At 40.2% G+C, this 24,545-nt stretch overlaps 1 long non-coding RNA gene across 2 annotated transcripts in view; it reads left to right on the forward strand.

Annotated features, from left to right (window-relative positions):
- Positions 1-23,710, forward strand: part of LOC119540046 — a 142,496-nt gene extending 118,786 nt beyond the window's left edge. For both annotated transcript variants that reach the window (XR_005218013.1, XR_005218014.1), the window contains exon 4: positions 23,668-23,710. This is a non-coding gene — a long non-coding RNA (uncharacterized LOC119540046). The remainder of the gene's footprint in view (positions 1-23,667) is intronic.
- Positions 23,711-24,545: the final 835 nt, after the last annotated feature.

Below are 24,545 nucleotides of genomic sequence, written 5' to 3' on the forward strand. Positions count from 1 at the left end.
CATCATGTTTGGATCACAAAGATATTCCAACACATACATCCACCCAGCCTGCAATATCCTTTGCACCTAGGATGAGAAGAGAACCGTGAATGTCAGGATAAACCACCCGGAAGGGAGCTGAAGGAGCCAAGAGGAGCCCAGGGTGTAAACAGCAGGCCTCCATAAGAATGCTTAGAAAACTCTTCTCTTTACCACAATCATGGTATTTACTGCTGTCTCTTGTTTGAGCTTAGGATCCCTTGAAATGTCCCTAGACCAACAAAATTCCCTACGCCAGTAGGTGTGCCATTCAGTGTTGTTTGAAAATGTGTTATGAAGTCATAAGAACAGCCCTTCTGGGGCCTGTATTAGCCTCCAGCAACAGCATTTAAACACCTAAATTCATTTGGTGTGATATGCTGGGTAGTGGGTCAGATTCACAGAAGGAGGCAGAATCATGGAGTCCAAGAAGATGCAGCAGGCTGGAAAGAGACCTCCATCTCTCCCAGCTGCAGCAGGGGCCAACCTGCTCACACACCACACAACTGTAGTTAGGGCCTGGAGCACTGGCTGCTACTAGGATCATTTATGAGAAGTATAATAAATGCATCTCTCTGGTGCTTTTACAGTTTATAAAACATTTCCAAAAACAGTCCTTCATTCAACAATTCTTTATTGAGCCACTACTATGTGTCCATTGCTGTTCTAGGGACTGTAGGGAATCAAATAGTACATCAGAAAGTGCTACATACAGGAGTGATTCTTGCAAGGATCCTGTGAGGCTGACACAGTATTATCTCCAGTTTCAGAGGCAAAGTGAGGTGGCGGGCATTTAATGGCTTTATAAAAGTTAATGAATGACAGTGTAAGCTGGAGACTAGGTCTCCTGGCTCAAGGTCCAGTACTCTTTCTTTTGTACCATAAAATGCTTCTTGGTCATCCCCCAGATTTTTACATCAGCCTTGCAAACCCAAGTCCTAAATGGACAACAGTAAAGCAGGATCAAGAAAAAACAAACAGGCAAAAGATTATGTAAAGGGGGGAGGGGGGGGGGTTGGGAAGAGATAGGAAAACAAGATAGTGGCAGAATAAACAATTAATTCCAATATTCAGCCTTAACATTTCCACCCAAACAACAGGGTTACGCCTTGTGCCTGCCTGTGCATGCCCTCTATCACACAATGGCTCACGGGAGAGGGACTTTTGAACTGATTAATATTCTTGGCACAGAAGGACAATGTCATTGCAACTCCTAGGCTAATAGCCGCCTGAGAAAATGGTTTTCCACCCAGACGAACGTTTTTCAATTGGTTAGAAGTGATTGCATCTGAGCAAGCCACATTCCTGTTATCCTTCTTTGACCCTGAGACCTGGGCGCAGAAGGCGGCTCCTCAGATTCCTCTCCACTTAGCCAGGTGGTTTGAGTCAGACAGGCCCCATTCGGAAGCACTTAGGCTGTGCCTTAAGTTTAAATCCCATGCAGATGGCACAATGGAAATAGCGACAAGAGGATAAGAGCATTTTCAGGAGGAAGGGGCCAAATGATGAGGAAGAGGGGGAAAGCTGTGCTGCACACAATTGGAGGTATATAGGTTTTTTTAAGGGTCTTCCCCTGACTTGGGGAGGTAAAATATGGGTCACACAAACACACCATTGTTATGGCAATTACTCACTGGTGACACAGAGAGAAGATTCTGTTACCTGTTAAAGGCTAGGAAATACTGGCATGATGTTTTAAAACTGCTTCTGCTTCACCAAGACAAGAGGGTCACATTTCTCTCATCTTCTGCTCATCACCTCGTCTCCAACCACATCCTCTTCCCCTTCAACACATTCTACTTAAATCTCTAAATATTATCCCCCAACCACTTACAACAGGCCAGCGGTAGCAGAGTCCTTAGCCAAGTTTTCCACCCGGGTTCCAAAGGGGAAGGAAAAATATATCTACTTTCAGAATGAGCCTCCAGAACATCTGGGGTGGAAGGCTCAGTCATCCAAGGGTGCTTCTGTAATCTGGAATGCTAAATTTAGCAAGTGGTGCGGCCCAGGCTGAGAGAATGTCTTCCTCTGCACGAACTTCCATATAATCTGTAAAAAAAGAAAGGTGGAAAAACACAGAAATCACACTTTCCCGGCAGGTTTTAAGTGAATTGTCAACTCCAGCTTAGGGCTTTCCAAAGTCACTGGGTCCACTGGAATTTCCTCATTTTATTAAACATGTTGGTGGAGGCGCCACTGACCAAGTGATTCTGCCTGGTGAAAAAGAAAAGGCTTTGAGATGGAAAACAGGAGTGCCTCTCCTGCTTCCACCACTAATTTCCTGTGTGACTGTGGATAAGTCACTTACTTTTCTTTTCAGTTTCCTCACCTATAAAATGGAGATGATATCAAGTTCTGCACAACCATACATAGAAATGTTTTAAAGTTAAAATGAAATAATACATGACAAACTATTAGGGAAAAGCTGCTGAAAGTGCATTCAAAGTGGGGTTTGTAGTTATTCATTATTATTATTATTGTTGAATAATTAAATTCAGAAATGTTTCCAGGGGTAGATAATTTTTTAAGGACATTATGAGACTTCTTTTTTATACTAATCATTATTAGTAAGACAGTTCATCTACACTGACCTAAAACAAGTACTCACAAACTTTTGTAACATTTGACTCTTGATTTATTTATTTCTGATGGGGTAAGGAGTGTAGGGAAAGGCACTTATTTAAAAGACCATATTGTTGTAAGAATGTAATTCATGTGATGCCAATGAGTCTTTTAATTTTAGAATACCCTGCAACAGTGGTTCTCAAAATGTGGTCTGTGGACCCCTGGGATTCCCTAAGATCCTTTTGAGTGCCTGTGAGATCAAAGCTATTTTAATAATAAATACTAAGATGTTATTTGCCCTTTTTACTGTGTTGACATTGGTACTGATTGTGCAAAACCAAAAGTGGGTAAAACAGCTGCCACGTACACCAGTCAAGGCTGTGGCACCAGACCTATTTGAGGAGTCACTGCATTTTATTATCACCACATACTTGCAGAAAAAAAAGAGAAAAAAGAAAAAAAAGGCAGTTTTATGTCCTCATTAAAGCATAAAAAATGATCAGTTTTAGTTAATCTCTATCCTTGACTACATGTCTTTTCAATATTCTGTGTAATGAAATAGGCAAATAAACAATTGAGTTGCAAACTGAAATAGCCTGTTTTTTCTAGGAACAACATTTTGCCTTGAAAAATAACTGACAGCAAACTCATTACTCAGATTTGGATATTTGGCAGATTTTTTCGAAATTGAATGAAGAGAGCTTGTTACTTCAAGAAAAAGATTGAGAATGTTTGTTGCCAAAGATAATATTTTAGCCTTTAAGCAAAAATTAGAATGTTGGAAAACTTGTATCTCCTACTGTAAATCTAAGAGCTTCCCATTAAATCTCAGACTTTTCTAATGAGATTGGTGATATTAACAAATGTGATTTACATGTGATTATATATTGTACAATGAAATATGCTGATATTTGGAAGATCTACAGAAATCAGGGAACCAATACTTTCCAGATGATCAATGCCTTATGTTAAAAAATCATGCTTGGGTAAAAGATCAATTTAAAATATATTTTATTATAACAATATTAATATGGTTTCAGATTCCACATTGCAATTAATCTTTGAAACTGTTGCTTGTTGAATTTTGGAGTAGTATCAAAGGAGAATATCATAATAACCTGAAAGGGCTATATACAAAACCCCCTCCTTTTGCCAACTCCAATCTATGTATGGCTGGATTTTCTTCAAATACTTAAACCAAAATTACCTTTCACAACAGATTGAATGCAGAAGCAGATATGAGAATCCAGATGACTTCAATTAAGCCAGACATTAAAATGATTTACAAAAATGTAAAATAATACTACTCTTCTAATTATTTTTTTTGTTTTGGAAAATACAATTTTTTTTATAAAAATAAGTTATTTTATGTTACTATGTGTTACGGATTGAATCATGTTCCCCACAAAGACATGTTCAAATCCTACCGGTCACTGAAATGTGAAGTCGTTTGTAAATACGGTCTTCCAAGATCCTATTGGTTAAGGGGTGGCCAAACTGAATCTGGGTGGGCTTTAATCCAATGTAATAGGAGTCCTTAGCAGAGGAAGTTTGGACACAGGCGGTAAAGGAGAGAGAAAAGAGAGAGGTCACACGAGGCAGAGATTGAGTTATGGCTTGCCAGCAAGCCACTGCCAGAACTTTACAGACTTCAGAGAAAGCGTGATTCTGATGACACCCAGATTTCAGACTTCTAGCCTCCAAAACTGTGAGACGATAAATTCCTGTCATTTTAAGCCCAACCAGTCAGTGTTATTTTGTTACAGCAGCCCTGGCAAACGAAGACAGTTTTTGGTATTGGGAAGAGGAGTACTGCTGTAACAAATACCTAAATGTATAGAAGTGACTTTGGAATTGGATAATGAGTAGAGGCTGGATGTAACTTGGTAGCAAAAGCCTAGATTGCCTTGAAGAAACTGTTGGTAGAAATATGGACATTAAAGGAGACTCCAGTGAAGACTTAGAAGGAAATAGCGAATGTTTTATTGGAGACTGGAAGAAAGGTGATCTTGTTATAAAGTGGCAGAGAAATGGGGAAATTGTGTTCTGATGCTGGATGGATGACAGAACTTGTAAGCGATGAGCTTGGATATTTAGCTCAGGAGATTTCCAAAGTGTGGTTGGTGCGACCTGGTTTCTCCTTGTTGCTTATAGTAAAATGAGAGAAGAAAGATAAATTGAGGGATGAACTGTTAAGTACAGTGGAATGAGCAATTGAGGATTTAGAAAATTCTTGGCCTGTCCAGGCAGCATGCTCCTAAACTGGGGCCAGAAACAGCCCCCAGAGGTTCCTCCCTGATTTTCTGGGAGGTGATTTCCCAGGGAATGGGGCTCCATGCAAGGAAATGGCTGAACAACTGTTTGCTAAAGAGATTTGGTTTGTGATTTGTGGATCCAGTCAACCATCTCAGAGGAAGGCAAGAATACAAAAAATACATGGAAAAAATACAAAGGGGTCTTATGGCTTGGACCCCCTTGAATTGCATAGAAGACCAACAAGGATTTTGAGAATTTTATACAAGGAACACTGCCAACTTAGACTTAAAGGACAGAGACAGGACAAAATGAAGAAAGAATGATCCCAAGGGCAGAACCATAGATGCAAAGGTCTGGGCTGAAGGGACCTTCTTAGGCCAAGAGAGAGGTGCTGCTATCCTGTCATTTGCAAAAAGTGGGCCCACCTGGGTGCTCAGAAAGGGTGGAGTTACTGCTCCAACAGGCCCAGAGGACAAAGCATCAAGCCACAAATTATTCTCAGGCCTTGAAATCTAATGGAATTTGCCCTGCTGGGTTTTGGATTTGCTTGAACACGTGACCCCCTTTTTTCCTTCCAGCTTCTCCCTTATGGAATGAGAATGTCTTCCCTATACGTATCCCACCATTGCATTTCAGAAGCAGGTAACTTGTTTTCTAAGTTTCACAGGTCCGCAGACAAAGAGGAATTTTGCCCCAGGGTAGAGATCACACCCATGACTGATTAAGATGAGGTTTTAGACTTAGAGTTGTTACTGAAATGACTTAAGGCTTTTGGAATTGGGTGAATGTATTTTGCAAGTGGGAAGAACATGTTTTGGGGAGCTTAGAGGGCAGACTGTTATGGATTAGATCATGTCCCCCATAAAGACATGTTCAAATCCTAACTTCCAGTCACTTAAATGTGAATTCGTTTGTGAATAGGGCCTTCCAAGATCCTATTAGTTAAGATGAGGCCACACTGAATCAGGGTGGGCCTTAATCCAGTATGACTGGAGTCCTTGAAAGCAGAGGGAGTCAGGACATAGGAGGAAACAGACGGGAGAGAGACATCTCTGTGATGCAGGCAGAGAGAGAGTTATGGATTCCGGCAAGCCAGTCGACTCCCACGGACTTCAGAAAAAGTATGGTCCTGCCAACACCTTGATTTTAGACTTCTGGCCTCCAAAACTTTGACAAGATAAATTCCTGTCCATTAAGCCAACTACTCTGTGGTGCTTTGTTATGGCAGCCTTGGCGAACTAAGACCCTGTGAGTTTATCATAATTTCAAATGAATGAATGAATAAATATTTAAATGTTTTTCAGTTTTAATTTCTAAAATGGTAAACATTACCCACATAAACAAAATCTCCTTGGCATTCTCAATTTTTAAAAGTATAAAGGAGTCCTGAGACTAACCCCTTTGAAAATCACTGTCCTACAAATTTCAGTTTTAGAATTTGTAGTGACCTAACATTCCCAACATATGAAGAGGAGGAATTTCCATCACAGTTAACTAGTTACTTTCTTAATTGAGAGTAATAAAAAAGACGTCATACAGATTAAAAGATATCATATAGATGAGGTCATATTTGAAACAAAAACATATATAGGTTATGATATATATTTTCAGTTAATCAGTATTTTACATTTTAGTGAACTGGATTTGAAACATTATCTCATAATTTACTCAATTTCCACACAAGAAAGGAAACAGCTGAGCAATTCTATTGATGTTCCACTCATGCAGCAACTCTACTGTCTGATATTTGCCAGAAACTATGTTAGGCTCTGGGGGGGTACAAAGGTAAATGAAATATGGTCTGCCTTCAAGGAACTGAGTTTGTAAAACCAGCAGAAACAGAAATGCTTTCTAATGATCATCTTATGTGTGTATATATGCCTGTATGTATGTATGTATGTATTCATTCAGCAGGTATTCACTGAGAGTCTACTGTGAGCCAGGCACTAGTATAGACGTTGGGTTTGGTAGCTTATAGCCTCCCAGCAAAGGCAGGAATAATTATACAGCTTTACACCATATCTATGATTTGAGTGCTCTGGAGCAGAGAGATGGGGTGCTCTGAGAGATGTTAAGAGAGACTGAACCTGGTCTGGGAAGACCAAAAAAATAAAAATAAAAATAAACTTCCCAAGGAGGTGACTTTTGATAATAAGGCATAATAAAGAGCATTCCAACAAGAGGAAATATTACATACGGGGCCATGAAGAGGGTTGGAGGGCCTGAAAGAAAGCCACTGTGGTCAAAGCATGAGCGACCAGAGGAAGGAAGAGTCAGAGTAGCAGAGATCCAAAGTCGACTAGCTAGTGAGTAGCAAGAGTGAGATTCAAACCCAGACCTGCCTCCCCCCAGTGTGTTCAACTAGTACCTCACCAACATATACATATGGGTATGTATATATATATAGTTTAGTACTCACAACATACCATTATACCATGGGTTACTTTTGCATGTATCACTCCCAACAACACTATGAAATAGATACTACTATCCCCATTTTATAGTTGTGGTGACTGAGGCACAAAGAGGTAAAGTAACTTGCTGGAGGCCACACAGCTGGGAAGAAGCAGAGCCAGAATTTGACTCCAAAGGCCACACTCTTAACCACTCACTACACTCTGTCCAAGTCCTCACATTAGTTGGCGACAGACCCAGTACTCACACTCAGGTCTGTTAATGTCAAAGCTCTGCACCTGTCTTCTGCATGGCCATTCACATTCCCAGGAGTGGAAATAAGCCTGGATGAGAACTGCTTGTAAATTTACACCATATCTTGAGTAATAACTATGATACCGTTAAATACTGCACCCCCACCTCCCCACCCCAGAAATCCCTTGGTGTAGGATGGGTGGGGGAATCCCTCTCTTCTTCTCTGCATCTCATCTGACATCTCAGGGGCAGGTTTACAACAAAAAAAATATGCTATTGAGGAAAATCTTTCAAAGCTATGTCTTTCCCTTCCTCATTCCAGATAAATTATTTTAATCTACAGCTTATTACCTAATGGGGTTGTGGCTTAACTTCCTTCTCTCAAGCCTTTTATGGAAAAGCAGTAAAGATGGGACAACCCACGCAGTGTACACTTGGCTGTTCCAGGAGAAATTCCCACCACCACACCCTTGCTTTCTTTGGTTTATTGAGTCTAAATTTGTATCCGGTGTGTATGTTGATGCAATTTGCAAAAGTTGCTCAAGCGAAAGCACTTGCTAGAGAATGCAAGAGGCTTTGGAAACAATGACTTAGTCTTTGAAAAAAGTGTTACTCATGGGATTGTGTCCTATGAAAATGAGTAAGGCGGGAAAAATCTAGTTTCAGTTCTAAACTATGTTTAATTTCTGAAGAAAGGAAACAGTTGAGCAATTATATGGATGTTTCACTTACCACAGAGCAATGGGTAATCTCATCAGGCAAAAATGCAGTCATGTTATTTTTTTGCAAAGAAGTTTTATAAAGCGTTAGCCCTGTAGAAATGTGAATTGTGCCTTAATCTCCCTCTTTCCCTATCCTTGAGTCATTGCTCACATCGTGATTTCTAAAGGTGCCTGCTTACAAATGTACATGCTAAGCTTTCTACAGTGAAATGCCTTTCTAGAGCAGTTGGGATTGGGTTCAGCTGAGAGTACATATTCACGTACAGTTTCTCACATAAACACAAGTGATTGTCTTAGTTTGACAGGTCTGCCATAACAAAATACCACAAATTGGTTGGCTTCAACAGGAATTTATTGGCTCACAGTTTGGAGGCTAGAAGTCTGAAATCAAGGTGTCCACAAAGTAATGCTTTCTCCAAAGTCTGTGGTTTTATGGAGGTGAACTGCTGGCAGTCTCCATCTCATGGTGACCTGTCTCCTCTGACCTTCTTTGGCTTCTACTGACTGCATTCGAATTTCCTCTGCTTCTAAGGACTTCAGTCATTTGCATTAAGGCCCACCCTAATTCAATTTTGCCTCTAATCTTTGAAGATTCTATTTATATTCACAGTACTGGGGATTAGAACTTGAACATGTCTTTATGGAGACATGGTTCAGTCTTTCACAGTGATCCAGGGCTAGCACGATGACTCCGTCATGATCAGGAACTCAAGCTCTTGCTCCGTTGATGTTCCGCTATCAACACACATCTGGGTCCAATACCAACTGTCTCAGCTATACCCCAATCAGCAGTATATGCAAAAAAAAGGAGGCACAATAAGGCCACATCATCTCCCTTTAATGGTACTTACTAGAAATTGTACACATCACTACCACTTGCATCCTATAGTTCTTTTACTGAAAAAGAAAGGGAGAACAGATATTGGAGGGCAATTAGATCTCCCCTTTGGCCACTCAAATATTCTGTGAACCCTTATCTCTATGTTTATTACACACTCAACCCACTTCCTCCGGAGAAAAATCCCAGCCTTCTATCAAATCCATGCATCTGAGTCTAAGACCAGGATTCCTGGGAAATAGTGCTCTTCATCAGGTCTACTTATGGATACTCATGTTCTAGGGTCCTATAAAAGATAGAAGTGATCTGATACAACACACTCAGTGCAATAGGAACACAATAAACAACAAACAAACATTTCTCCCATTCAAAAAAAAAAAAGTAAGAATTAAATCCCCCTGGGCAGGAAGAGCAAAAATGTCCAATCTTCTGGTAGACCTTTGTTCTACTAACTGGGAAGAACTGCTTTATCCACTGTCCTCTATGGGCCCTGGCTCTGACCTCTGGGAGGTTTTTCCTTGTCCCTGATACTCCAAAATATATGCCCTTCTTGAAGCCTTCTCTGCCTGCTTCCTTCTGGTGCTAAGGCAAGGGTGTTGGGGAGTGAGAGATGGGGAGAGTCAGGGATTACCACATGTGTTCAACAGTCAAAGGCTCTTCCTGGCCAGACTTGTGGTCTGGTCTCTTTGTCAATATAAAACTTAGAGGACTCTGGGCTATTTGGTTTCATTCAATCAATTCCCTTTAGAAGCAACCACAAAGATCTTGTCTGGATATGGTTTCTATACCTGTAATTTTCATTTTATGTTACTCCACAACTGCTGTGCTCCATCAAACCTCTCTCTCAACCTAGGCTCCTTTTATCAGGTTGTTCAACTTGTTTTCAACAGACAGTTTTCACCTTTGGTCCCAGATGGCTCCTGTAGCTTTAACTTTCATGTTTGGGTTCTAGCCAGCACGAAGGAGGAAAGAGGCAAGAGAAGGGCTGCCCCTCACTCCCTGAAGACACACCCTGGAAACTGTTCACACCCTTCTGTTTATAACCATTGACCAAAGCTTAGTCACGTGGCCACATCTAGTAGCTCTAAACAGGGACCAGGAAATGGTAGCTCTTCCTCGAGGTGGTTGTGACCCAACCAGCTACTATTGAGGAAGAAGAGGAAGATGAACATTCAGGGATAAGTAGCAACCCCACCATACCGATAAGTGTATTTCTAAATGGGTTTAGAGAGATGAACAGTTACTCTGGAAAGGATAGTATATATCACAGGCAGACAGGGACAGTATTCTAAAAGAGGATATTCTAAAGAAGATGCTGCGTAGTTCATGTGCCCACTATTCACTGGCCCAGAATTATGACAGTAATGCTTAACTGTGGCTCTTCAGTCAACATGTACTGAGGGGTACCATGTGCTGGGGCCTGGTTGTTAGAATAGTAAGAAAACACAGGCCTTTGCCCAGGGTCTGTCTAATTTACTCTTTTTTGTTTGTTTGTTTTTGTTTTTGTTTGCCAGCTTTCTTTTTATTAGCATTTGCATGATGTGCTTTATTTTATTTTATTTTATTTTATTTATTTTATTTATTTATTTTTTTAATCTTCATTTTATTGAGATATATTCACATACCACGCAGTCATACAAAACAAGTCGTACATTCGATTGTTCACAGTACCATTACATAGTTGTACATTCATCACCTAAATCAATCCCTGACACCTGCATTAGCACACACACAAAAATAACAAGAATAATAATTAAAGTGAAAAGAGCAATTGAAGTAAAAAAGAACACTGGGTACCTTTGTCTGTTTGTTTGTTTGTTTCCTTCCCCTATTTTTCTACTCATCCATCCATAAACTAGACAAAGTGGAGTATGGTCCTTATGGTTTCCCCAATCCCATTGTCACCCCTCATAAGCTACATTTTTATACAATTGTCTTCGAGATTCATGGGTTCTGGGTTGTAGTTTGATAGTTTCAGGTATCCACCACCAGCTACCCCAATTCTTTAGAACCTAAAAAGGGTTGTCTAAATTGTGCATAAGAGTGCTCACCAGAGTGACCTCTCGGCTCCTTTTGGAAACTCTCTGCTACTGAAGCTTATTTCATTTCCTTTCACATCCCCCTTTTGGTCAAGAAGATGTTCTCCGTCCCATGATGCCAGGTCTACATTCCTCCCCGGGAGTCATATTCCACGTTGCCAGGGAGATTCACTCCCCTGGGTGTCTGATCCCACGTAGGGGGGAGGGCAGTGATTTCACCTTTCAAGTTGGCTTAGCCAGAGAGAGAGGGCCACATCTGAGCAACAAACAGGCATTCAGGAGGAGACTCTTAGGCACAAATATAGGGAGGCCTAGCCTCTCCTTTGCAGCAACTGTCTTCCCAAGGGTAAAACCTGTGGTAGAGGGCTCAACCCATCAAACCACCAGTCCCCTATGTCTGTGGTCATGTTAGCAACCATGGAGGTGGGGTAGGCCAATACCCGTGCATTCTCCACAGGCTCCTCAAGGGGGCACTACATATTTTTTTCCTTGTTTTTTTTTTTTTTTAACTTTTTTTTTTCTTTTTTAAATCAACTGTATGAAAAAAAAATTAAAAAAAACAAACATACAATACAAGAACATTTCAAAGAGACCATAACAAGGGAGTAAGAAAAAGACAACTAACCTAAGATAACTGCTTTACTTCCAACCTGTTCCTACTTTACCCCAAGAAAGTTACATAATATAGCAACATTTCTGTGAACTTGCTCCTACTATATCCATCAGAAATTAACAGACCATAGTCATTCCTGGGCATCCCCAGAACGTTAAATAGCATATCTGTTCTTCTTGGATTACTGTTCCCCCTTCCTTAATTGCTCTCTATTGCTAGTTCCCCTACATTCTACATTAGAAACCATTCGTTTTACATTTTTCAAAGTTCACATTAGTGGTAGCATATAATATTTCTCTTTTTGTGCCTGGCTTATTTCGCTCAGCATTATGTCTTCAAGGTTCATCCATGTTGTCATACGTTTCATGAGGTCGTTCCTTCTTACTGCCACGTAGTATTCCATCGTGTGTATATAACACATTTTATTTATCCACTCATCTGTTGAAGGACATTTGGGTTGTTTCCATCTCTTGGCAATTGTGAATAATGCTGCTATGAACATTGGCGTGCAGATATCTGTTCGTGTCACTGCTTTCCAATCTTCCGGGTATATACCGAGAAGTGCAATCGCTGGATCGAATGGTAACTCTATTTCTAGTTTTCTAAGGAACTGCCAGACTGACTTCCAGATAATTTACTCTTTAAAAAGTTTCCAAAAATTGGAATTTTATACAAACTACTAAAAGATCAATTGGGAATGGGTAAACCCACCCAACAGATAGAATATATGCAGTTTTTAAACAATTGGCCTCAGTGCTGTGTATATTTATGTATCAGTCTAGAATTAATATACAGTGTGGTGCTAATGTAATTTCCAAGTCATGTTCATTAGGGATGTGGGAAACCTTCAGCGGGTTAGAGCTAAAGGAAATGCCTTGTTTCAGATCTTGCTGGGATCCTAGTCTTTCAGTTTCCTTTTTGACTTCCGTTCTGTGGTTGTAATGATGCTTTCCTTGTATCACAGCTTGCAGACTGACTCTAATGGAAAAATTCTCAGTCTCTGCTGTGAGAGCTAAATGTTTCTGCTTTAACCACAGTTTGCATCAACCAGGGTTCTAAGTAGGTCAATTTCCTCCAATGGGATCTTTGGTAGTCTTTATTGGTTAAACCTGGAAAACCCTTTCTTTCTCTGCCAGTCCTCTGGTAGCTCTCTAACTTCCTCACTGCAAGATGGTCACTTGATACTTCCTGTCCTTCAGGGCTAAATATTCCCTGCAGTCACCTGGGTGGGGATGGGAGTGGGGCAGGGTGGTACCTTCACTTCCTCCACACAGGAGATTCAACACCCGACTTGAGAATTGATCCCACCATAGTATAAACTGGTGTTATCACAGCACAAATGGGCCTTCATACCCGCAGTGGAACTTTTACTTCCCTATCAAGCACAAATTTCCATGAAAACCAAATTACACAGAAACAGCAAGCAGCACACGCTTCATTTGTACTTCTTCAGCAGTTGGTTGTTTTAAGATCCGAGGTTGATTTCCATCTGTCTTTGAGCAAATGGGAAATGCTCATTTTCAGGAAACACAGTTTGGGGGTTTTAAGTCACTTTCTGGAGTAGAGATGATTTTCTCACTGTCTTAGTCTCCTAGGGCTGCTGTAATGAAGGGTCACAGACTGAGTGGTTTAAAACAATAGCAATCTGTTGTCTCAGTTCTGGAGGCTGGAGGTTTGAACTCAAGGTGTCAGCAAAGCCATCTCCCTCTGGAACCTATAGAAAAGAATCCTTCCTTGCCTTTTCCTCACTTCTGGTGGTTTTCTGGCAGTCCTTAGGGTTCCTTGGCTTGCAGCTGCAGCACTTTATTCTCAGCCCCCATGGTTGCATGGCCTTCTCCCCTCCATGTCTCTCTGCCCATGTCTTTTCTCCTCTTCCTCTAAGGACACCAGTCACATTGAATTGAGGGCCCATCCTACTCCAGTATGACCTCATCTTAAAACAGCTAATTATATCAACAACAACCTTATTTCTAAATAAGGTCACGTTGTGAGGTCCCGGGGTTTAGGACTTGACCATTTCTTTTGGGGGAACACAGTTCAACCCATAACACACACCAAGGGTAGAAGCGTATGAGGAGCTCTTCAAGTAGAACTCTGGTCCCACAGAATAGCAGTGTCTGCACATCATCATAAAGCAAGGAGGACAGTCCAAGACCAGCAGGCCCCTGTCAGAAAATCTTAGCAGATATTATCAGGAAAGATGCGATGGTGCTGCTTTCTCATTCCTAATGAAAGTCAGAATTTCTTGTTTATTGGGTGGCTCTCACAAATCCTCAAAAGTATCACTGTGCTTCTCAAGCAGGTGCCCATACATTTATCAAAAATGTTTATAGGACTTTTCAAGCTTCTACTTTAGTCTAGGTATCCCTTTCAGGTAGGCTGTCATCTACCTGAATACCTCTTTATATTCTTTGAGATAAAAAAGGTTTTATTTTAAGATAAGCAGGGATAATGTTACTCAATCTTTGTTACTAGCTGAGCACTACTGGCTTAATTAATTAGAAACTTGGAATGTTACTGGAGCTCATTCAAGATAAGAGTTGTGTAAATAATGCACTTAGAAATTTTACCAGTTGTTTTTTCTAATTTCATCCTCTTTGTCAAATATTTTAGGGAAAATACATTTATATATAAAGCCCTGCTTTTAAGGAGCAAATCTTTTTATTATTAATTGACATCAAAAATTCTCATTAAGTGGAATACATTGTAAGATGCACATTAAAATTCATTCTATTGTTGACTGGAAAAACCTATTCACAAAGCAAATACTTTCTTCTTACTTGCATCCAGGGAATAAGTTTTATTCCTATAGAATCAAACAGGATGATTTTTCTGTCCTTCAATGTGAAATTAGCTAAGAAACATTCAGTTATCTCAAAGTTAGTATACATTTTACAAAAACTGATATATCATTATTTTTATGAAATACTATTTTAAAAAAATACAACATAGAGAAACAGTCTTTTAAAAGTCTATTTGTACAAGGGGTGACAGTGTGATTGTGAAAACCTTGTGGATCGCACTCCCTGTATCTAGTTTATGGATGGATGAGTAGAAAAATGGGGACAGAAACTAAATGAAAAATGGGGTGGGATGGGGGAGATGATTTGGGTGTTCTTTTTTACTTTTATGTTTAATTATTATTTTGATTCTTTCTGATGTAAAGAAAATGTTCAAAAATGGATTGGGGTGATGAATGCATAACTATATGATGATACTGTGAACAGTTGCTTGTACACCATGGATGATTGTATGGTATGTGAATATATTTCAATAAAACTGAATTTAATTTAAAAAAAAATGCAAATACAGAAGAGAAAAAAATTTAAATGCACTTGAAAAATATGCCAATTCTGTACCATGTAAGTGTTGATCTATATCTGTGCTTATTATGACAATTAGTCAGTTGTGCTGTTCAAGTGCTTTATGCCTTTACTGATGTTTGGCCATGTTTTATAACATAAACAAACTGTATTTTCAACTCCCCCCCAAAATTAAATATTTAAAAAAAAAAAAAGTCTATTTTTAAATCCAGTATTAAGGATAACTCTGCTATGATGCAGGCTTTGTATTCTAGAGTAACCAAAAAATGTCACAACAATCAAAAAACCACCTGTGTTATAACAATGTTATAACGCTGCACTGCTCAAATAGTAGTGCTGAAGCCCCAAGTGGCTAGTTAAATTTAAATTTTAATTAATTAAAATTAAATAAAATTGAACACTCAGTTTCATTCAGACTAGCCATGTTTCAAATCCTCAGGAGTCACCTCTGGCTGCCAGCTACCGTATTGGGGAGCAAAAATAACATTTTCAAAATCGCAGAAAATTCTATTGGGCATGTGGGTTCTAGAATCGACTCTGGTGTAGACTGTTAACTGAATGCCTCCACAAATAGAGAGCCAAAGTAAGAAACTGAGAGTGACAGCACAGGAACAAACAGAATAAGAGAGGCTTTGAAACAAACAAAAACAGTCATGGTATTAAACACTAATCATCCAAGGAAAGTAGACTGTTAGCAGTACTTCCTCTTTTGTACAGTGTTTTAAAACACTTTCTGTATTTATTTTTGGTGGATGAGAAGGGTCTAGGAATTCATGAACTCTGTGGATTCATCATTTTCTTAGGAAAAATCAAGAAGCGTATATTCCCGAGATAATTGCCATTAGAAAATGCCATTGAATGTCAACTTTGTACAAGTTATGGTATTTACCAAAATTAGCTGCAGATTTAGTTGACAATAGGGAGAAAGTGTGGGAAGGACAGACTTTCTAAGGAAAGGGGGAAAGCTGAGGTTCCCATCTCAGATTTTCCACACAGTCATGTGCTAATTTTAGAACCATCTACCTTGTAGTACAGTCCAACCCTCTGTTTTACAGATGAGGAAAAAGGCCCAGGGACAGAGAAGTGACCTGCCCAAGGACACTCACAGTGTCACTGGAACAAGATTAGGGGCAAGGTCTCTGTGCCGGTTTGAATGTATTATGTCCCCCCAAATGCCATTATCTTTGATGTAATCTTGTGTGGGCAGACCTATCAGTCTTACTTAGATTGTAATTCTTTGAGTGTTTCCATGGAATGTGCCCCACCCAACTGTAGGTGATAACTCTGATGAGATAATTTCCATGGAGGCGTGGCCCCCATTCATGGTGGGCCTTAATCAGTGGAGCCATATAAATGAGCTGAGGGGTAGAGGGAACTCAGTGCAGCTGTGAGTGATGTTTTGAAGAGGAGCTACAGCCAAGAGGGACACTTTGAAGAAAGCACAGGAGCTGCAGATGAGAGACAGTTTGAAGATGGCCGTTAAAAGCAGACTCTTGCTCTAGAGAAGCTAAGAGAGGACAAATACCCCAAGTGCAACTAAGAGTGACATTTTTGAGGCACTGCAGCCTAGAGAGGAATGCCCTGGGAGAAAGCCATTTTGAAACCAGAACTTTGAGCAGACACCAGCCACGTGCCTTCCCAGCTAACACAGGTTTTCCGGACGCCATTGGCCATCCTCCAGTGAAGGTACCCGATTGCTGATGTGTTACCTTGGACACTTCATGGCCTTAAGACTGTAACTGTGTAACCAAATAAACCCCCTTTTATAAAAGCCAATCCATTTCTGGTGTTTTGCATTCCGGCAGCACTAGCAAACTAGAACAGTCTCCCTGCTAATATTATTTTATCCACATTACTACTGCTTACTTACTTTATACACTCGCCCAGCAGAAACTTCAACCCTCCCTTCAAAGCACCCTATATATAATAAAATAATTACTTATTTGAAGAAGACAAAATATCATGGGCCAGCAAAGCACTATAATTGTCAAGTGAATATCTCCCAAATATTATCTCTCTTCTTGTTTTTGTTTTATGTGTGTGTGTTTTATCATGAAATGATTTTGGGTCTAATGACTTATCAGTTACTCTCTAACCCATCCTCATAAGTCAACACTACTCTCTAACCTCTGGCCATCTCAGAGGTGGATGGGAACCAGTGAAGTTCCCCACCTCTGAGGCAGTCTTAAAGAACAGATTACTTCTAGGATGATTCTAGCAGCTTCTCATTTGGTTAGGAGCCCAGAGCCACAATCCCCCGGGATAACTTAAAGCAGACCCTGACCTTGGCTTTGGGGATCAGCAGAGCAGTGGTTAAGAGCAGAGACTTTGTGTCAGAAAGACTTGAATTCCAATCCAAGAGTGGACACTTATGTGCAATGGGACCACGAGGCACCTTGGCCTCAGTTTCCTCACTTCTAGAGTTGAAACAATAAGACCCATCTCCCTGTGATTTTGAAAGGGTTAAACGTGGGACTACATGAAAATAGTGTAGAATATCAGTGTTGGAAACATGGGACTCACACCACATGACCTGAGAACCTCAAGAAGCCACAGAAACACCCTGTGGGGGGTTCTTGCTTTCAGTCAGCCACCTTGCAATCACGTTCTGACTTATCTACCACCAGCTGAGGGAGCATTTCCAGTTTCAGCTCTTAAATCCTGCCACCTTAATAAATGCTTCAGACCACAAGGTGGTGCTTTATTCTAAAGTTTGATATTAGGAGGCTTTCCCAACCCCCACAAGTGAATAGCAAAGTGCATTCGGCATCATTATCAAGTACCAGCTTCCTAATCCTAAAACAAACCACAGAGGGAGCATCTGTTCCGCCAGGTTCTTCTTTACCCATATTGGGGGGAGGGTTGGGGAAAGTCCCAGCCAAGTTGAAGTCTTTATTTGGTTTCTTCTTCTATAGGATTATGTAAGTTCCGGTCAAACCAACACTGGCACTATGTGGTTTCCCCTAATTTCTGTGTTACCCCATCTCCTAGTGAGCAAAGGGTCGCAGAGTGCAGTGAACAGGAACAGAAATTGTCCTTGTGATGTCTGCCCCCTGGAAGTCAGTAACTGGTGCCTCCAGCCACAAATATGGATCATGGGGCTCTCTGTGGGAAGCCGATGCCCATGCCTCTCAGTTGTCTGCATGCCAACATGTGTACCACTGGTCTCATTGAGTTGGCATCTCACCAGCGACAGGAGTCTTGCCCCTGGGGCTAGCTCTGGATAAAACGCCACCGCTACCTTAGATTAGTAGAGCAGCTTGGACTTTCTAAAGGAACTTTGCAATCAATTTATAGCTTTTTGTGAGAAGGAATGTAGGTTTAGCAGTCCTAGACCTGACTCCATCACTGCCTGGCCATGTGACTCTAGGCAATCCCATGAACTTTATTCAGCTGTAAAATAGTGGGGAAAGAAGACAGGTAGACCAAATGATTTCTAAGATTCTTTCAGCATCTTGTAAGTCAGTCTCATTATTCCCTCAGAAGAGTTCTGCATCAGCTAAAGTTTGGGTTATTCTTGAGGCTGGGAGAGGAATCCCAAATAAAACCAAGCAAAAAACACAGGGGTTAGGGAAAGGCAGGATTGGGACCAGGCTAGAAAGGGTGAGGCTTGAGGGGATAGAGAGGTTACTGAGAAAAGGAGAGCTAGTTAAAGAGACAGCTAACTTGGGATGAAACATGAAGGCAAAATGAGAGGCTTTTTTGGGGAAATATCCCATAAAAGGGAAATGTCTCCCCACATCTGTCTGTTTTCCTTCTAATCCTGCCAAAGGATTAGCCGTAAGATTATTTTCTGGCTGACCCCTGATAACAGATTTCGAAAGCCTTGTGTAGACTTCCCTTTACCAAGTTCTTTGACCTTTTAATCCTTCTGAAAGTGACCCATCCCCTCTTTCTACTAATGAGAAGAGAGAAAAATGAAACAAAGTTTGCAAGCTGCCTTTCCAAGAACATTCTGTTGGTTTTTTTCATTGCTCTTAAGGCAGCACCAACAATCTTTCATTATTAAATAACTAAAAGGCCTACACACGTCACAGCAGCTACAGTCCATAAACTACACAGCTGATTCATTTCTTATAGCACTTGCCTTTAGCTTCTTAGTATTTGTAGTAAAAGAATCAATTAGGATCAACTTCATTTTAATAGATTCAATTTCTTTTTACTTAAGAAGCTCATATTTTTTTCTCCTACTAATGAAAGCACTAACACTCAGAGGAAGGCAGAGGAGACGAGAGATGAGCTTGACAGCACCAGGTTGCTTGGTTCAGAGAAAATACAAGACAGAATTGCTACATTCCACAAGTTGCTGAATTTGGAGGAGTGCTGAATTTGTTCTTTTGAAATGATCTGACTCAGCTTCTTTGAATTTTATGAGCTCTTGGGTCATGTCATCTGGGAATCATGTGACTCGTATTTATTTAACTGGATATTTTATTATCTGGTGAAAACGTAAATTACTAAAAATGTGAACAGACTTCCCATCTAACCAGATATATGTATTGGTGGAAACTAAAATATTTTCATGTTATTACAAGTTTTATATATGTATAATTATGATATATGCATTATATATTACATTCTAAGAGATTATATAAAAATTTGGAGACTGTTTTCTCAAAAACAATGTCAACATTTTACCCCTTCTTGTTGCTGAATTCAAATGCTAATGAGTTCTTTATGGTTTTAAGTCGACGGATTTTTTAAAAACTTGTTTGTGTAGGTAATGACCCAGAAATTCTGACGATAGGATGTACTTCCCTTAGAAAATCACTTTTTAGTGATTTAATCTGAGTTCATCACTGAACACATCAAATTTATACACATGATTACAAAGGGGAAGTTTTTGCATGTATCTTGAATTATACCTCTGAGTAAAAACTAAAGGAATAAATCAGACAAGAATATTATTCCAAGAAAATAAGCTTAGGGTTTTGGTGTCTTTAAATTTCATCCACTCCCCTTCTGTTTAATAAAATTAATTTATAGCTCTAACCTACAATTCTGCAGATAACTGTGTTTTCTTTAGTAACTGTTGTCTCGTAAGACACGAAAATAGTTTCATTTTGCTTCTGTTCAAAACACTACCTGCAAAGAATCTAGAAGTGAAATTATAGTTTAGCTTTAGTAGAAGAAAAAAATAATTTCTAGAAGCCAAACTTGAGCAGCAAATATGTATGGGAAACACAATAATTACACGTTTTCAGTAGATTTCACTATATAACTTTGTTTTTAGTCTGTTTTCCAATTTGTTTTATCATTTAAGTCAATAATTTTATCTTTTCCTGTTGAGTATGGATTTAACTTTTGATTCAATGAGTAGGAATGTTGATAGGTCGCTAGTCTTTAAAGTTAAAAAGCCAAGCAAAGTATTTGGCTCACAAAACTTGCACCTTTGCCAGTAAGCAGTGTTCAATCACCCACCCCGGCAACAAGTCAGTGCTGCTGTAGGGCAGGAGGGCCCCGGTTTGACGGCGGAAAGTTCACGGCAGCTTCTGGTCTGTTAATCTCATGCCTCATTGTCTGACTATAAATCAATTTTTATTAAAATATAGTTACACTTACAGGGTAACTAAGCTTGCGTATTATGGCAAGCCATTTTTCACACTAGAAGAGCTGCAGACTGATTTCTGGAAAGGCAAGGGATTATATTTCTCCATGACAGGCCAGATAGCTACTATTCTGGTTTTTACTTTGGCAATTCATTTTCAAAAATCTCCTGAGTCTCCAAAAATGCCCAGTGCCCTCCTTTCACTCTTTCTGTGGTAGCTCTTCAGTTTTTCAAAATGCATATTCCTTTTTTTTTTTTAAGTAAAGCAACGAGACAATTCAGAGAAGAGAAATGAATATTTTTATGAAGATAGACAATAAAGCCTAAGCTGAGTAGTAATAGGAACTGGGGTTTGCTGAGCTTGGAGAAGAGACATGTTTAGTATTCTTCCTTGGTCCCCATTTCCAGAGAGGACCAAACAAAGGGGAGATGTCTTAATGTTAAAGCAGGTAAGGTTGTGTTTGAACATGGGAGGAACATTTTACTGGTCAGGGTAATGAAACTCACGAGCATGGAGTTCCCACTCTTAGAAAGCTTCAAGAAAAAAAAAGGGAACTCTGACATTAATTTGCACAATAGCTCATCTAAATTCGCGAGTTTCGAAATAGGCAGTCAGATTGGCTTCTAACAGCTATGGGATTCCATAAAGAGCTCCCTTTTGTAAGAAGCCCTGCTCAGTTTAGAGTCCACATCAGTGATTACGGAATGTTTTTCCCAAGAATGGAAACAACTAGTCTGAATAACTCATTGGCCATGTTCTAACCAATATTTTCCATACTGCATCCCCTGGAAAGTGAGATTTATCAAGGTTTATTTCACTAGTTTGTGTGTGCATACCTGGAGAAGTGGAGATTAGAGGTTTGTGTGTGTGTGCATATGAATGCAGGTAAAGTTTGTGAATTTTCTTTTTTATATTCACTTGTCAATTTTATGTAAGAATCTGTTATTCAGCATTTAGTTTTTTGTTTTTGTTTTTGTTTTCCCTGTAGAGCAAGCACATAGGGTTTGGAATCAAACAGCTGTGAGTTTGAAGCTACATGTTCTTGGACAAGCTAACTAACCTTCCTTACTATCAGTTTCCTCATCAGTAACATAGAGATCACCACGTCTACCTTGTAGCATTGCTTGGAAGAATCTCTCCAGTTGGAGCCTCTTTTGGTTTCCCTGCCTCTTAGTTGTGAATTCTGTAAGGGCAGGACCAGATCTCTCTTTTGCTTGCAGGGGATATCCCCAGAGCCCAGCTTAGCAGGGTGCTTCTCATGTAAGCAGGAGCTCAAGAATATCTGTTGAATAAACTTCTGTCAAAGTGTCACTCCCAGGCTAAAATTCTTCAAAAATTCATCATTGCCACAGAATACAGTTCAAATTCCTTATAGTGGCATAAAGACTGTCTGCAAATGTTCTCCTGCTAACTCATCCAGCACGCCTCTCATGGGCTGCTGGGCACAGCTGTGCAGGTTGAGACTTGCAGGAGAGCACCCAGTGCTCCCAGTGTGCACAGTGGACACACTCAGTCATCCTGGAGGAGTCTCTTTTTCCCTAATTGGTTGGCCTAGAGGGGGCGCCCTTTTGCAATTTATCCATCTTGTACTGACACCGTTTTCTAATTTGCATGAAGACCCATATGCTTAGCAGCATTTCCAGGCTCCAGCCATGCAGAATTGTTTGCAGCTCCAGTCCCCTTGGGATTCTCCAAGCTCTCTTGCCCTTTTGATCTTTCTTTACCTGGCAAAGTACCATTTATCCTTTCAGTTTCCCAAAGCCTCCCTAACCTCCAGGACAGAATTAGTATCCACACTTGCCACTCTTACAACTTCCATTTGCCCATTCACTTCCTACTATGTTTAACAATTATTTATCAAGTACCTGCCAGGCATGAGGTCACATCTTATAAAGCTAACAGTATGTCAGGGGAGGTAAACATTAACTCACGTCATAAGAAAAGGAGTTGATTTTAATTTTGAGCAGACTATAGGATGCTGTGAAAATGCTTTACAAACAGTAATCAGAGAATCGCACTTTTCAGCCCATATTGTAATTGCCTAAGTTTTTGTCTGTCTTCCTATTAGACAATAGGATGCTTGAGCTACAAATCTGTTCTTCTCAGAGTTGTAGCCCCAGAGCTTAACCCAATACACATAAAATGACTCACTAAATTGTAAATATGACCAATAAATTTAGCATCTTGGAAACAGTTTCTATAAAGCTGTGTATTTGCTCACCTGGAACAACCACAGGATGTGTGTGCATGTATACATGTATATGTGTGTGTTTATTTGTGTGTGCATGCATGTGTATATGTGTGTGTGAGTGTGTGCCCAAGTGTGCATATATGTGTGTGGTGGGGAGTCATGTGAAACAAGACAGATCAATGGGACGACATGAACAGATATCAGGGATCCTCCTTGCTGGGTCACAGGAAGAGTGAGTCAGTAGCAAGGAAATTCCACCTGTGGGAGTAATTGTGCTATTTGGAAACTTTATTTATAAACATATCCATAAGGATATTTGCAGGGTGATAGAAGCCCACTGACATGATGCTTGTAGTATGCTATGCCTGGACAGTGGATAAATACCAGGCAAGGCTAGGCTTATCGACACCTAGCATTTACCTGTGGGCTTACAGACAACTTCTTCAGCCTTCCTAGATTGTGGCTGGGCCATTTGCACACATCTGTGCATGTCAGATGTCCTTTCCCCTCTCTATCCCACAGGGTGCGAGAGTGAGAGGATTCTACCTGGAGGATCTCCTCTTTGCAATGGGTGTTTTTAAACTTGGAACTTTCCTCTTTTTCAGACTAGGAATGACATTTAAACCTCATCTAGTTCCATTCTTTCATCATCTCAGAACAGTTCCAAAATTCTCCCTTCCCTATTCGTGGGACTAAGTATTATTTTCCAGTTATTGTTTGCACAAGAGAGAGGCAGGCAGGTACACCCCAAGTATATGTTGTTTTCTGATCCTTTCCAGTGCTCTTTGGAAATACGTTAATGACCCTTCCAGACCCCAAAGGCAAAGCCAAATCTGGAATGCTGCCCTCTTACCCACTAGACTGGATTGGCGAACATTCATCTGCCCTTTTGTTTCCGTCACAGATTTTCCCTAATGGATTCTCACCTCCTTCCACCAAATCCTCGGCTGCTGCTGCACTTAATCTGGGACAGCAGGGTTCACAGCTGTCCTCGGAGTCTGACCCTGAGGCCTGGGATTACAACAGCAAGAGGGGCTTGGAGCAAGATGGATGGAGAAGATTTACTCGTGAGATGTTGAGTGGAGGTGTAGAGAAAACAGAAGAGGCAAATAGAAAGATGACCAGAGAGAATTTCTATAAACCCCTCAGCTACACTAAAGATAAATGATAGAGCATCCTAATATGTTCTTCAACATGGCAAAGTAAAGGTTATCTACCCTGCTGACTCTCCTCCTCAGCCCACCACAGTCGGATCTTTAATGTTAAAAACCCAACCTGATGCCTCTGCTCTGTGAGGCTAGTATGACTGATGAAATGGGAGTAGGAGGAAAGAAAGAGAAACTAAAAGAGATGTGAGTAGCAAAGAAAGATGGAAACAGAATGAGAGAAAAGAGGAGGTAAATGATAGGTTTATCACTGTCAGTGGAACTGACAGAAGGAATACTGCGGAGAAAGGATAAGTCCAGATAGAGAAATTTTCTTGTACCAGACACTCTGCCAGGCACTAAACACTGAATATACAGTGATAGACCAGGATGGTCAAGAAAGACTTTTTAGTTTCCCATCTCTTTATTTTTCTTCTGTTGAGTTAATATAAAGTTCATTGTAATTTAAAAATAATTAGTAGTGTATATAGAATGATTTCATTTTTAAACAAGTATTGGATATGCTGGTCACTACATATCTATCCATCTGCCCATCTATCTAACAATCCATAACAAATAGTAGTCAGCAGGGTACATTCCATATTTCCTTTAGCCTACACAGTGCTTTTGTCAAACA

The sequence above is a fragment of the Choloepus didactylus genome, chromosome 7 (assembly GCF_015220235.1).
Source record: "Choloepus didactylus isolate mChoDid1 chromosome 7, mChoDid1.pri, whole genome shotgun sequence".
Lineage (NCBI taxonomy): Eukaryota > Metazoa > Chordata > Mammalia > Pilosa > Megalonychidae > Choloepus > Choloepus didactylus.